At 49.9% G+C, this 12,485-nt stretch overlaps 1 protein-coding gene across 1 annotated transcript in view; it reads right to left on the bottom strand.

Moving 5' to 3' along the window:
* Positions 1–3,606, bottom strand: part of Gata4 (GATA binding protein 4) — a 43,733-nt gene extending 40,127 nt beyond the window's left edge. Inside the window, 1 exon segment of the mRNA XM_057786254.1 lies at positions 3,490–3,606. The gene's annotated coding sequence lies outside the window, so the exon portion shown is untranslated.
* Between the last annotated feature and the right edge of the window lie 8,879 nt (positions 3,607–12,485).

The following is a 12,485-nucleotide window of genomic DNA, read 5'->3' as shown; positions in this document are numbered from 1 at the left end:
GCCTTTGTTTGATCCGGATCAGGCTGCCGGTGGCAAGAATCTTGGAGGACGGCCTAAGAAACACGGGGTCTCGGGCGTGCAGTTCTCGGTTGCGATTAGGGCCAATTATTTTTATATTGCTTATCAGGAAGGACTTTAATTTTACCTTATTCTCCAAACACTTTTTCTTTCTTTCTTTCTTTTTTTCCAGGTATTCTGTAAGTACAAGGTTTGGAGTTCCGGAGAACGCTAGTGACTCAAAACATCTCCATCGTTTTGTACTTTTCAATTGTTTCCTCACCTTTCCTCAAACATTTCCTTGATCAAACAAGAAAGAACTGTAGATTGGGGCAGGACTGCCGTGGGGGGTGGGGGTGACAAACTTTATAAAAACCAGCAACCTACGAAAGTTTTGTTTGCAATCTTAAAAAAAGAGCACCTAGAGGTAGAATCTAAATGTTTATACATGAGCAAGTGTCGGCGAACCCATAAAAAGGATTGTGAAACTCCTTAATCGTACTGTGCGCCATGTGGGTGTCAAATCAGACAGGCCACACGTTTCTGCAAATAGTTACATTTTAAACACTTTGCAGACTGTATACTGGGACCAGAAAAGCAGGAGGGTTGAACAAGGTCACTACAGAACTCAGGGAAGCACTCAAGCTGGCTCTTTCCAGTGGGATTAAAAAAATCTATCAAAAGTAGAATTGATTTTTGGTACTTGATCGCATCCTTCTAGGCATCCCGTGTTGGGCATTACCAGAGACTATGGTGTGTGTGTGTGTGGGGGGACCTCCTTAAGTAAAGGTGTCTGAATTTCCTTATTTTTACTTAAGGGGGAACTAAAGTATAGGTGAGTTTGAAACTTGCTGCAGCCCTAAAAAACACATAGCTGGGGATGCTGGAGGGTCTTGAGTATTTGAAACCCACAATACACATTCATTTTCCTTTAAGAGGTGGCCTCTTTTGGTTGATTTCTTTCTTTTCTTTTTAACTTTCTTTTCTGTCTTCCTTTACTTGTTTGTTTCTTTCTTTTTAGTGCAACAATGCATTAGCTAGAATATTAAACGAACTAGATACAAGCCCAGGTCTGCCACTCCCTGAATAAATAATTTTATACACCCCAATCCCTCATCTGTAAAGTGCAAATATAAAAGGTACCTGTGTCTCATAGTCATTGGAGGATTATGGGTGGCAACTATAATTTAATACACACAGAACATTCATAACCAGACTTTAGAAACCTGTTACAACAGGCACCCAGAAGATTCTGTATAACAGCTTTATTGCCAATCTCTAATACATAGCAAAAGAGTGCCTGGGATGTAGCTCATACATAATTATCTTAATCACTATAAAAGTTCTGGAATGGGGCATTTAATATACATATTAATTTTTTCATTATCTTTGCATCATCTCTAGCAAAAATGGAATCATGACAAAGTACACTATCACACAGTGACTGATAAATTGTTTAGTATTTACTTTTTCAAAATATACAATAAATTATTGGCTTGACAGTTGGATATTTCCTTCTAGTAAGTTTGACTGGAGGATGGATACATGAAATTTGACCTGAGGTCGTCAACTCTTCCTTTAAAAGGAAAGACAAAAAGCTTAAAACTTCCTAGAAATCTCAGGGTTTCGATATGCAAATACTTAGATTTACATTGATAAAAATATTCATTATTCAATTTTTTGCTTACTTTGTTTTTGTTTTTTGTTTTGTTCTCTCCCCCCCACCCCAGAAAGGGTTTCAGCTTTGGAGTCTGTCCTGGAACTAGCTCTTCTAGCCAGGCTGGCCTCGATTTTACAGAGATCCGCCTGCTTCTGCCTCCCGAGTGCTGGGATTAAAGGTGTGCACCCCCATCGCCCAGCCACGTACAATATTTTACATCAAGTAGTTGGCCTAATTAATTGTAATTTATGTAATTTCAACTCAGGAAGTTGTAAAAAATGGTTTGTAAATTTTCTTTTCTCGACTAACAAAGGAAGAGATTTAGTTCTGTAATCTAATTTGCAAGCTTGAAAAAAATGCAAGCGCTAAATCAGTTTGGGATCTCAGGCTTATGTTTCGAAGGCTTACGTTTCGAAGGCTTACGTTTCAAACGGCTGATACTTTAACCTGAAGTTGGGTAACTAGAACAATAGAAGGTGGAGAAAATTCTTGTTCTCTTTCTGGAAAGGCCAGACACAGTTCCCTTAAGTGGATTCCCGCCTGTGAGCGGGCCTAGCGACCTCCACATTCTCACAGTAGTCCAGCCCGGCCCAGAGTTTTCTCAGTCTTTCGAATCACTCCACGAACTTCACCCCAAGTTCCCAAACATAAACCAAGTATCTTCTCTTTTCATAATTTAGCCCCCCCCCCTTTTTTTCGAAAGTTGGAAAACGCAACACGCCCTAAAAGGGTCCCTTTACCGATTTTTCCGTGCGGCTCGCGTTTTTTTGCGGCTCGCGCTCATGCGGTCGCTTTAGCACCGCCACACTGAGAATTGTCACCAACCAACTAATATACTGGCTTCAGAAACGAAGCTCGGCCGGCCTCACCATGCAGCTTTTCTTTCTTTGGACGCACGAAGCGTCATTCACGCCTGCCTTCCTTTTCCAAAGGTACAGGAAATAAACTCCCAGGTGCTTCCCAGCAGCGCGGCCTTGTTGCCCTAGCTCTGCCAACGGCTCAGGTCCCTCGCTACCTTCTTCCTTAGAACCGAAAAGCCCCTCTTCCTTCCACCTGGTGAAACTTGGCCACCTAGACATCTCTCTCCCAAGTGATAACAACTGCTCGCTCACTCTCAGGCCACATCCAAGCGATATAATATATGGATGAGGGAGCTAGAGGTGGCTAGCCAGGAACATCCTTGCTGTCCGCCGTGGGGGTTTCGGCCCTGGGCTGCTTTCTCTCTGAAGCAGTGAGGGTGGGCGCTAGTCAGCAGTGTGCGGCACACACAAATCATGGGCCCTAGTCTAGAGTTTGCGGAGGTTAACTAGAAAGCAGGAGAAAGCAGAAAAGGTCGGGAGGCCGCTGAGCCTACCTCCGAGTGCCTCTATCCCTACCCCCAGGTCCTACTGTCGCCTGCCACAGCCACTCCGCATTTCCCGCGTCGCAGGTTGGAGATATTCCTTCGACTGCGCCCCTAAGTGTGGGGGCTATGCGGCCTGTCCCAGGTCGGTCGGTCAGAGAGATTACTCGGGCCCTGGCCTGTGGGGTGCAAAACAGAACTGGAGAATCTGCACACAGGACCGATTAAAATGGATCATGTTTCTCCCAAACAATCCAAACGCACGCTCGCGAGCACCCATCGGTTTTTTGTTCTCACTCGATTTAAATAAAGTCCTTGCTAGGCCAAAGTCAAAAGTGGAGCCGGCTTTAGCCAATCTGGGGGCATTGCAGGAACCGGAGGCTGATTTCCCACTTACTAGCTGCTTCCCTCCCTGTTCCAGACAAACCAGGGCAGGAGACTGGTGAGTTTCGCCTACCCCGGAAAAGAACAAGGGGTGGGGGAACCCTACCTGGCCCGCACGAGCCTCTCGGAGAGCCCGCACGACCTCCCAGCACCCGCGGAGTTGCAGCGGCGGCGGAGCCTCAGGCGGCCACTGTGCCGGCCTCCGGCTTGTCCCTTGCTCCCGGGTCGGCGCCCCGGGGCCCCGCACTGGGCTCGTACGCGCTGACTGGCCTGAAGGAGTCACGTGCAAGGGCGGGGGGCGGGGGTGCGCGGCGGTGGCTGCACCTCCGCCCGGCGTCCGCCAACCCGGCTGTTCCCAAAGCTCCCCCAGCAGGCAAAGTCCACGCGCACGGACCTCGGAGAACCAAAGCGCTCAGTACCGGTGCCGACCACGGCCCACGGTGCTGTCCGACAACCTGGCGGCGCGCTGCTCCGCCAAGGATTGTTTTAGTCACTAGTTCCTCCTCTTTCCTCCCACCTCCAGTGCTCCACGTTCCGGAGCGGTGGGCAAGGGGTGGGGCTGGTAGAGGGGAAGGTGACCCCGAGCGCTGGGCTCTTTCTTGGTTGCCCGTGGGGCCACTGGGTCACCCGGGGTACCTGGCTGGCCTCAGATCTACCCTGCCCCTGAAATGCGTTCGAGAGAGCCTCAGGGGGTACTAAAACCCGAACTGGACCTTAAGGTCTGTGCCTAGAGACCCAAGAGTCCTTTTTACCTTCCCACCAGCCGGTGGAGACTGTAAGGCGCCGAGAACCCGCCACCAGCGCAGGAGTTTATGTATTTATACAAAACGCGTACCTTACTGCTTCCAACTTCTTCGGCCTCCTGTCCCTTCTCATCTGCCCCTGTGCTCTTTTCGGCCCATCGCGACTGGGATCCAATCAAAAGAACGAGGAGGGGGTTGAGGAGCCTGTCTCCAACGTTAAAACTCATCTAGGGGGCTGTAGTACCCCCCCCAACCCAGAGTGGGGGCAGGGAGGGTGTCAGACCAGAGTTTGGAGTCGGCGTCAGGGCCTGCAGGCCCTGGCGCAGCGGGGCGGTGAGGGGAGAGTCCCTCAGACAGGTCTAAAGGTTAATAGAGCAATCACAGGGCCCTATTACCGCGTAAAAATAACCCCATCGATTACCACAGCCTTCAGCCGCAGATAACAACTCGCTGGTGGCTCTCACGCTTTGGGTTAAACTAACTTTTTTTTTTTTTAAGGCCGCATTTCTCTCCCCAGCACTGGTTTCTCATACAAGATTAGAGGAGTTAGAAGGGGGCTGGAATATACCACCCGTTAAGAAACCTGCTGCAGCCAGAGAGCTCCGGATGGCATCCGCTCCCGTCATTGGAGATCAACAGCAGATTGCCGTAACCGGCCGGTGCACAGGCACCCCAGGAGATAGGGACAGGTTGGGACGCTGAGCGGATTGAAAGGAAAAACCCGTGGGACCTTGGCCAACCCGTGGGGATCTCAGGAAAATCCCAGAGGAAGGACTGAGCGCTGCTGCGTTGGGGGAATTCTTTTCCAAACCCAAGGGGCCGAGGTCCAGAGCGGCCATAGGGGAGGAGAGAAAACTGATGCCGTCAGGGATCCTGAGCTGCTGAAGTCCTGTTCTCTCTGGTCTGACTCACCGACATCGCCTGGGGTGCAGCCAGCTAGAGCTCTTTGACGGCCCGGAATCGGAGGTCCCATGACTAGGGACCAGCCCCCCACCTCCCACCCCATTTTAAACAGTGTTTGGACAGAATCAGGCGCCACAGGTTCAAGGTCTGGTAAAGTTTTAGGGATGGTCTTCTGGGGAATCTCAGAGGCCTTCGCTGGGCATCAGAGACCTCCCCGAGCAAACTCGGATTTGGGCCTCTCAGGTGCGCGAAGAAAATGGTATGGCCCTTGCTTTATTTACAAGGAATCCTCCGACACCCGGTGAGCAGGAGAGACGCGAAGCCAAAGGCCCATGGCCCACGGAAGAAAAGTCTCTCGTTTCCTCCCCCTCCGTCCCTCTTTTTCTATCCCCCCGCCCCCCACCTGTATGCCATAGGTCTCAGATCTGCCTTTCTGTAGCAACCCTCATAGATCAAAATGTACTAAGGTTGGGGACCAGGGCCAGCATTTTTGATTTTGTTTGTCACCACGAAGCCTGAGGTTTGAGGTTTAGTGTCTGAGGGAGCAACCAAGTGTCACTCCTCCGGGTCCCCAAGGTCTCTGGCCGCTGCCAGGGACATTCTCCCTGGTGTGTGGGATGGGCCTTAGCGAGGTGGTGTCCTAGCGCTTGCACCACCCGTAAACTAAGCTCCTAACGGTTTAGAAGGAGTGCGGCCGCGCTGGGGACGTAGCTCAGCTGGTAGACTGCTCAACCTAGCAAGCAGGAAGCCCTGTTTTTCCCTGGGGACAGTGGTGGCCCAAACCTTTAATCCCCGTAACTCTGGAGGCAGAGGCAGGCGGATCTTTGAGACTAGCCTGGTCTACAGAGCGAGCTCTAAGACTGCCAGGGCTACACAAAGAAACCCCGTCTTGGAAAAAACAAAATAAAATAAAAGGAGAATGCCCTCGAGTTAAGCTGGGGATATTGCTCCGTGTGATTGTTGAGAAACTCGAGTGGAGTCTCTAAGAGAGTCGCGTGGTTCTTAGCTTTTGCTTGCTGCCGACTACAACCCGGGCTCTCCTAGGCCACTTTTCCCTCCCAGGCCTCCAGCAGGTCCTCTCCTGCTGGGCTGAGAGCTGAGAGCCCAAGGCCCCAGACAATTCTCTGACTCTGCCAGGCGCCTGGGACGGAGACATTTGTTCCAGCTTCCTGTGACTTAACCCCCACACTTTGGGTCCCACACACCAAATTTCTCCCGGTGTGTGGGCTGAGAGTCAAACCAGACGTGTTTCTTGGGCGCTTTTGGTTTTGCCCCCGTTGCCTCCCTCCCTCTCTTTCCCTCCGACCCTTCAGTTGCTCCCTTCCTTTGCTGGAACCAGAGGAACCAAGGCGACCTCTACGCGTTGCCAGGAGCGGGGAGCATTTCAAGGCCTTGCTGGCTGAAGCTGGAAGGGGGTTATCGGCTGCCTCTAGAGGTTCCCAGGCTCCTCTCAGACTAAGGGAGGACGCTGGGAGGGGGGGGGGAGGGCAGAGCACTCTAAGGTTCAGACTTGGCTATTTTTAAGGAAGACGTCCCTGGGATGGACCGGGAAGGGTGGCCCAACCTCTCTCATGTTCTCCTTTCCGCTTTCCTTTCTCAAGATTTCTGCCCTTTGGGCAGAAACGTTCCTGCTCACCTTCCACCTTTTAAATCTTTTTGCTCATGGGGGAGCTGGAGTGTCTGAGGTTTTCCATAATAAGACGGGCTTAAGTGAGCTGTACTTTTCAATAATCCTTGCAGCACCAAAGAATGAATTTATTTCTTGCTGCATGGAGGATCCTGAGACTAAAGCCCATCTGTGAACTAGCAGAAATGAAACTGTAGGCTGAATACGACCTACGGAGGAATTGGGACTCGAATTCCCTCGAAGAAAAAAATAAACAGCAGATGTTGGACTTCACACAGAGACCAAGGGAGGTTTCCTTCCCAGAGCCCGGCACCAACGCGTGCCCCCTGGGAACCGTGTAGTTTGTTTTAAACCGTGGGCAACGTAGAACCGAGCGCCACAGTGCCAGCGTTTCTGGAGGCGGATGACTATTCGGCAGGAATCTACTCACGAGCCACGCAGTGAGCAAAAAACGAGTTCCGGAAAGAATCTGAAGCTTGGACAGTTTCCAGTGTCCTGTAATCGGAAACAGGAGCCAGAGGGAAGACTACAGAAGTCCACCTTGGTCCCATAGAACGCGCATCCCTGATGCAGATGTGCCCCTGAGTCAAAAGGCATTGGGTTCGTCCTACAAAGATACCCGCGCCAAACGAAAGCGGTGTGCTGCCTGACAGTGTCCTGGAATTTCCCAGTTCCCCAGTGGGAGCCAGATGACACAGACACCATCTCCCTCCTCTGTATGACTGATAGCCCATACCGCGACATCCCCTGAACAAGCAGAAAACTCGAAGTGAGCAGCTGGGCGCACCCCATCCTGTTCAAGGAAGAATGAAGAACCAATTACCTAGAAAGGCTGCGCCGGTGTAGCCCACCCCCCTCCCACGCAGGCACTCTTCCCCCAACCCTGGGCCTTTGACACTTGGGATTCCGGGTGGAAAAGGAATCGACATAAACTTTCCATTCATACAAACCCCAGACCTAGCCCCACACCGAGGAGGAAGTAATTCTTTAAGAACAGTCTCGCTTTTAAAGAATTGTTCATTATTGTAAGCCAAAGCCGTGCCTTTCTCACAGACCTCGGGAAATATTTCAGGTGCTTCCAGTCTGGAGACCAGTCAATGCTTATTTTACAGTCACTTCTAAATTACAGATCACTCTCCTGTTTCATTTTTCTTTGGGAAAACAACACCACTGAGCAAGGATGAGGAAGACAAAGTTATCCTCGTCATCTTTAAAACGACCGAGAAAGATCGGAACTCAAATTCTAGGTGACTAAGTGTGTGTGGAGGCTGCAGGTCTCCAAAACCGAGAGTACCGTCTTCCTTCTTAATATTTTCATAGCAGCCGTAAAATGATTTCTGTAACAGTCGTCTTCTTTTTTAATCTCTAAATTTCCATTACTGAGCGTGTCTGATATTTAAAAATGCAAAATTTATTTAGAACGAAACCCGAAAAGCCTTGTGTAATTTTTTTTTTTTTTTGCTAAGTTGTGAACGATGCCAGAGGTTTTGTGAATGGGGAGGACGCTCTTCAGTTCAGAGTCCCAGTCTTGGCAAGGTCGCCAACGGGTCTGGGAGCCCGGATCTGTCCTCCCGAAATAGACTTGCTGATATCCCCCTCCTCCCACAGACCCACAGACCCCCTTCTTCCGGCTTCCCTAAGGACTCCTTCACCCTTCCTTAGGGAAGGGCGGCCATCAGGAAAGCAGAGGAGGAGCTGCAGACACCTGCTGGGTGCCCAGGAGTTCCCAGTAAGCACAGTCAGCTGAGACAATAGGCTCAGACTGCTGTCTGTAGGGGCTGCCACCTCTTAGATACTTTTGGTGACCTGGTACCCCAATTCATTTACGCTTGGTATCTCGTTTCTTTCTCATTTATACGGTTGAAGTTGCCCAGGGGTAGTATTATAACCAAAGACAGAACACCATTAATTCCCTATGGTGATATTAAATATATTTATTCAATTTATCCTTAAGTGTTTCTTCCCCGGGGTTAGAAATTCATTTGTCGGTAGTTGTTGACAGACACCTTCACACCAGCACACCCTCCAGAAAGTAAGCTCCCTAAGGTGAAAACCAAGGCCAGTGCACAGTAGGTGTTCAATGAGTGTTTGTGGAATGGTTGAATTTGAAAAAAAAAACAACAAAAACAAAACAAAAACAGGGGAGGAGTTTTCATTTGTTTTGCTTGAGGCAGAGTCCTGCTGTGTAGACCAGGCTGACCTTAAACTCAAAGAGCTGTCCCTCTCTGGCTTTGCTTTTTCTCCCTTAAAATTGTGTAGCCCAGGCAAGAGGGGCTGTTACTAGCATCTCTGGTGTTGCTGGGAGAACACAAAACTCTTTTTAAACGGGTTGGTTTTTGGGTGATGCACAGCCTTCTCACCCAGTCCCAGAAGAGTCCCAGACTTTAGGCCAAGGGCAGATCTGCAGAGGGTTGATTCAGCCCTGGTGGCTCATATCCCTAACTACACATTGCCCACCAACATCTAGGCTATTCCTCAGGAAACAGTAGAAGCCCTGGGATGGGGAAGAAGAATGGATGTCTGGGTTAGACTGGATGCTGGAGTCAAGATTAACAGGAGAAGCTAGCTAGGCACCGATGCAGCAGTGATAGACAGGGAGGTGGTGGCGATCCTAGAAAGGCAACCCACCAAGGGAGCCTCTGTCATCTCAGAAGGCCCTCTATAAATTCTGGGGGAACAGGGGACTGTCAGACACCAGGACAGGAGAGAGAAAGGGGAAGAGACAGAAATGAAGCAGGCAGAGATGGGAATGGGGAAGGGAGGAAGACCTTGGGTTCAGTACCAAGGCTAGGAAAAGTCAAAAAGAGATGGGGTCCATTTCAGTCATTCGATCTGCATTTCTTGGGTACCGTTGTGTGGTACAGAACTTATAGGGGTGGGACTTGGTGCCGTCCTGGCCAGCTTCTTTCCATAAAATAAAGACAGATGAAAAACACATCAATTAGGTAGAATGTCAAATGGCAGATACAGTGGGGGGGGGGCTTGGGGTGAAAGCTTGGGATACACCGCTAGGTGCTAAAGGAGGGGACCATCCCAGGACAAAACTATACAGGACTGGTGAATCTTCAGATCCTACAGCTGTACACCAGCACTCCCCCACCCAAGAACTCTAAACATAGGGGTAACCCTGGGAGTCCCCAGGGACCTGAGATGTTTACAGCCCCAACTTGGACTGCTTCCATATGGTAGCCTCCCCTTCACCCTAAGGTGGCCGGAAAGAACGCTGCCGACCCCAGCACCTTTCACCTCACCCTCGGATCCAGAGGTGACCCCGAGCCAGAGAAGACGCCCAAGCAGGCGCCGCGTCGTGGCGGGCCTGGAGAGACAGGAAAGTGTCAAGGAAGCCCGAAGCCCAAGTGCAAAAACAGCCGTCTGACTTAGGCCCAGTCCCAAGCTGGCTGGGGGCGGGGGTGAGCGAAAGAGGTTGGCGGTAACGCCGTCCAGCCAGTGACCAGCCATTCCCAGGCTGACCCTTCCCAGTCAAGGACCAGCAACGAAGCCACGTCTATCTACTTCCCACCACTGCGGCAGGTGCCCTCAGAGTGCCTGTTCCTTCCCCTCCCCGAGTCCAGTACCTCTCAGTTGGGAAATAGTCCGCACCGTTTTCCCACACAAGGAGGACACAGAGCCCGGAGTCTGGACGACTAGGGCGGTCACAACTCAGTAAGGCTAGCCTTATACCACGGCCCTCACACAGCGCTCAGTGACTGGTTTCAACTTTTCCTTCCTTGGTTAGATGAGGGACTGAATGTATGCCTCTTAAATTCTGAGTTCTTTCCCAGATATGCTAATGTATAACAAATTGCTAAAACACAAGGATTTGAAGGGAACCAAGGAGCAAAGAAATAAATTGATAGGTTTCTATGTAGTGGGGGAGGGGCTGACAGTGCCCCTAGAAAGGCGCCCAGCTCCAGGAAGCCGCCTCTACTTCTCACTGCATTGAACAGAGAGAAGGACCTTTCCTCGGGGAGAGGGGCAGAATCCATATCTATCTCCCAGGAAGTCTCCAGAGATACCCATTTCCTGATGCCACACTGCTTTCCAATGGATGGGGCAGAGAAGTGCAGAACAGGTAAGGACTTTCTTAGGAGACCTTGAGGTCTCAACAAGCAATAAGCACAGGACTAGTTTAATCCAAAGCGGATTCCCCACCCTCATTCCATAGGCTACACTCTGTTAGGGACTAAGTCATACTGGTCCCTTCTTTTGGAGGTTGTTCAGCAGCTCTACTGGCTGTAATTTACATTGGAGTAACAAGAGCTTTGTGAATAAACACATAAATGTTTTTTTCTGTGTCACCCTGCCTGCTCTGAAACTTGTTATGTAGACCAAGACAGCCTCAAACTCAGAGATCTGCCTGCCTCTGCCTCCCAAGTGCTGGGATTAAAGGCGTGTGTCACCACTGCCTGGCAATTTTCTTTTTAATTTTAAAACAAAATCTTATGTGGTTCACGGAGGCCTCAAATTTGCTGTGTAGTTGAAGATAGAGGATGACCTTGAACTTCTGATCTTCCTTCCCTCACTTTCAAGGTCCTAGAATTACAAGCATGAGCCACCACACCCAATTTTATTCTGAGCTGGGTTTGAATCCAGAGTTTCACACATGCTAGGAAAACACTCCAATACTAGATGAGCCACACGTCCAGCTTCTCAATGTTTTGTTTCACGCACCAAAAATTATCCCTGATATCTTAAAAGCCCACAGGTTTGTTCATAATTCCTCCAAACTGAGATTCTCAGGTGAGAGATAAAATGTGTGCCCATTCGTGCGACAGAGTAGGGTTCAGCCGCAAAAATAAATGAGCTACTTCTACACCCAAGGACATGAAGAATCTAAAATGTGTTCAGTGCCATGGAAGAAGACTCAGTGGGCTACATTTTAAGAACCATGTATGTAGGACATTCTGGAAAAGACAAAACCATAGCAGCTGAAGATCAATTAGAGGTAGCCAGGGCCACAGAGTAAGAAAGAGTTACATGAAGGGCTGGGGGTGGGGTGAGGGCAGAGAATTAGGAGCAGGCTAGGACTGTCCTGATATCTTGATTGTGCTGGTGTTTACACGATTGCTGTGTTTGCCAACACACATAGAATGTATGATAAAAAGGAGTAGGTTTACAATATGGAGAGAACATGTCAATAAATCTGACAGTAAAAAGCAGAAGAGAGAGAGAGAGAGAGAGAGAGAGAGAGAGAGAGACTGTGTGTGTGTGTGTGTGTGTGTGTGTGTGTGTGTGTGTGTGTTGGGGAGGCAAGATAAAATTCTTCAGTCCCCTCTCCTCTCTGCCTGACTCTCAGTCTCCAGGGAGCTTCACACCCCTGGTACGTGTTTGACTCCCACTTCCAACTCTCCAGGAGAGTGATTTAGATACACAGAAGGCTCTGGACTTCTTTTTAAGGGATGCAGACTCATCCAGTCTTGGTCCTCACTCATTACTCAGCCTGGCTGGACAGAACTGACTCAAAGTTCCATCCTGAATGTGCCACCCACATTCATCTCTCTCTCTCTCTCTCTCTCTCTCTCTCTCTCTCTCTCTCTCTCTCTCTCTCTCTCTCTCACACACACACACACACACACACACACACACACACCACAGCTGGCTGTGTAAAGGCAAATGCAGGAGCTAATGTGATCCTACCCTGGCCTCCTGGACAGCAATTGCAGCCTCACTCTGCAGTCCTCAGGCAGCAACCCTCTGGGCTACATGGGAGGAACAGTGGAGCTGGGAAGCCTAGGCAGTCAGCAAGACTGGTTTTGTTCAGCCAAATTCTAAGTAAGCCAAGTTCAAAGCTTGAGGGAACCCGGCAGGCTTTCCTTCCACCTGCCAGCA

The sequence above is a fragment of the Chionomys nivalis genome, chromosome 12 (assembly GCF_950005125.1).
Source record: "Chionomys nivalis chromosome 12, mChiNiv1.1, whole genome shotgun sequence".
NCBI classification, from domain to species: Eukaryota; Metazoa; Chordata; class Mammalia; order Rodentia; family Cricetidae; genus Chionomys; species Chionomys nivalis.
This window is presented reverse-complemented; position numbering and strand designations above follow the sequence as displayed.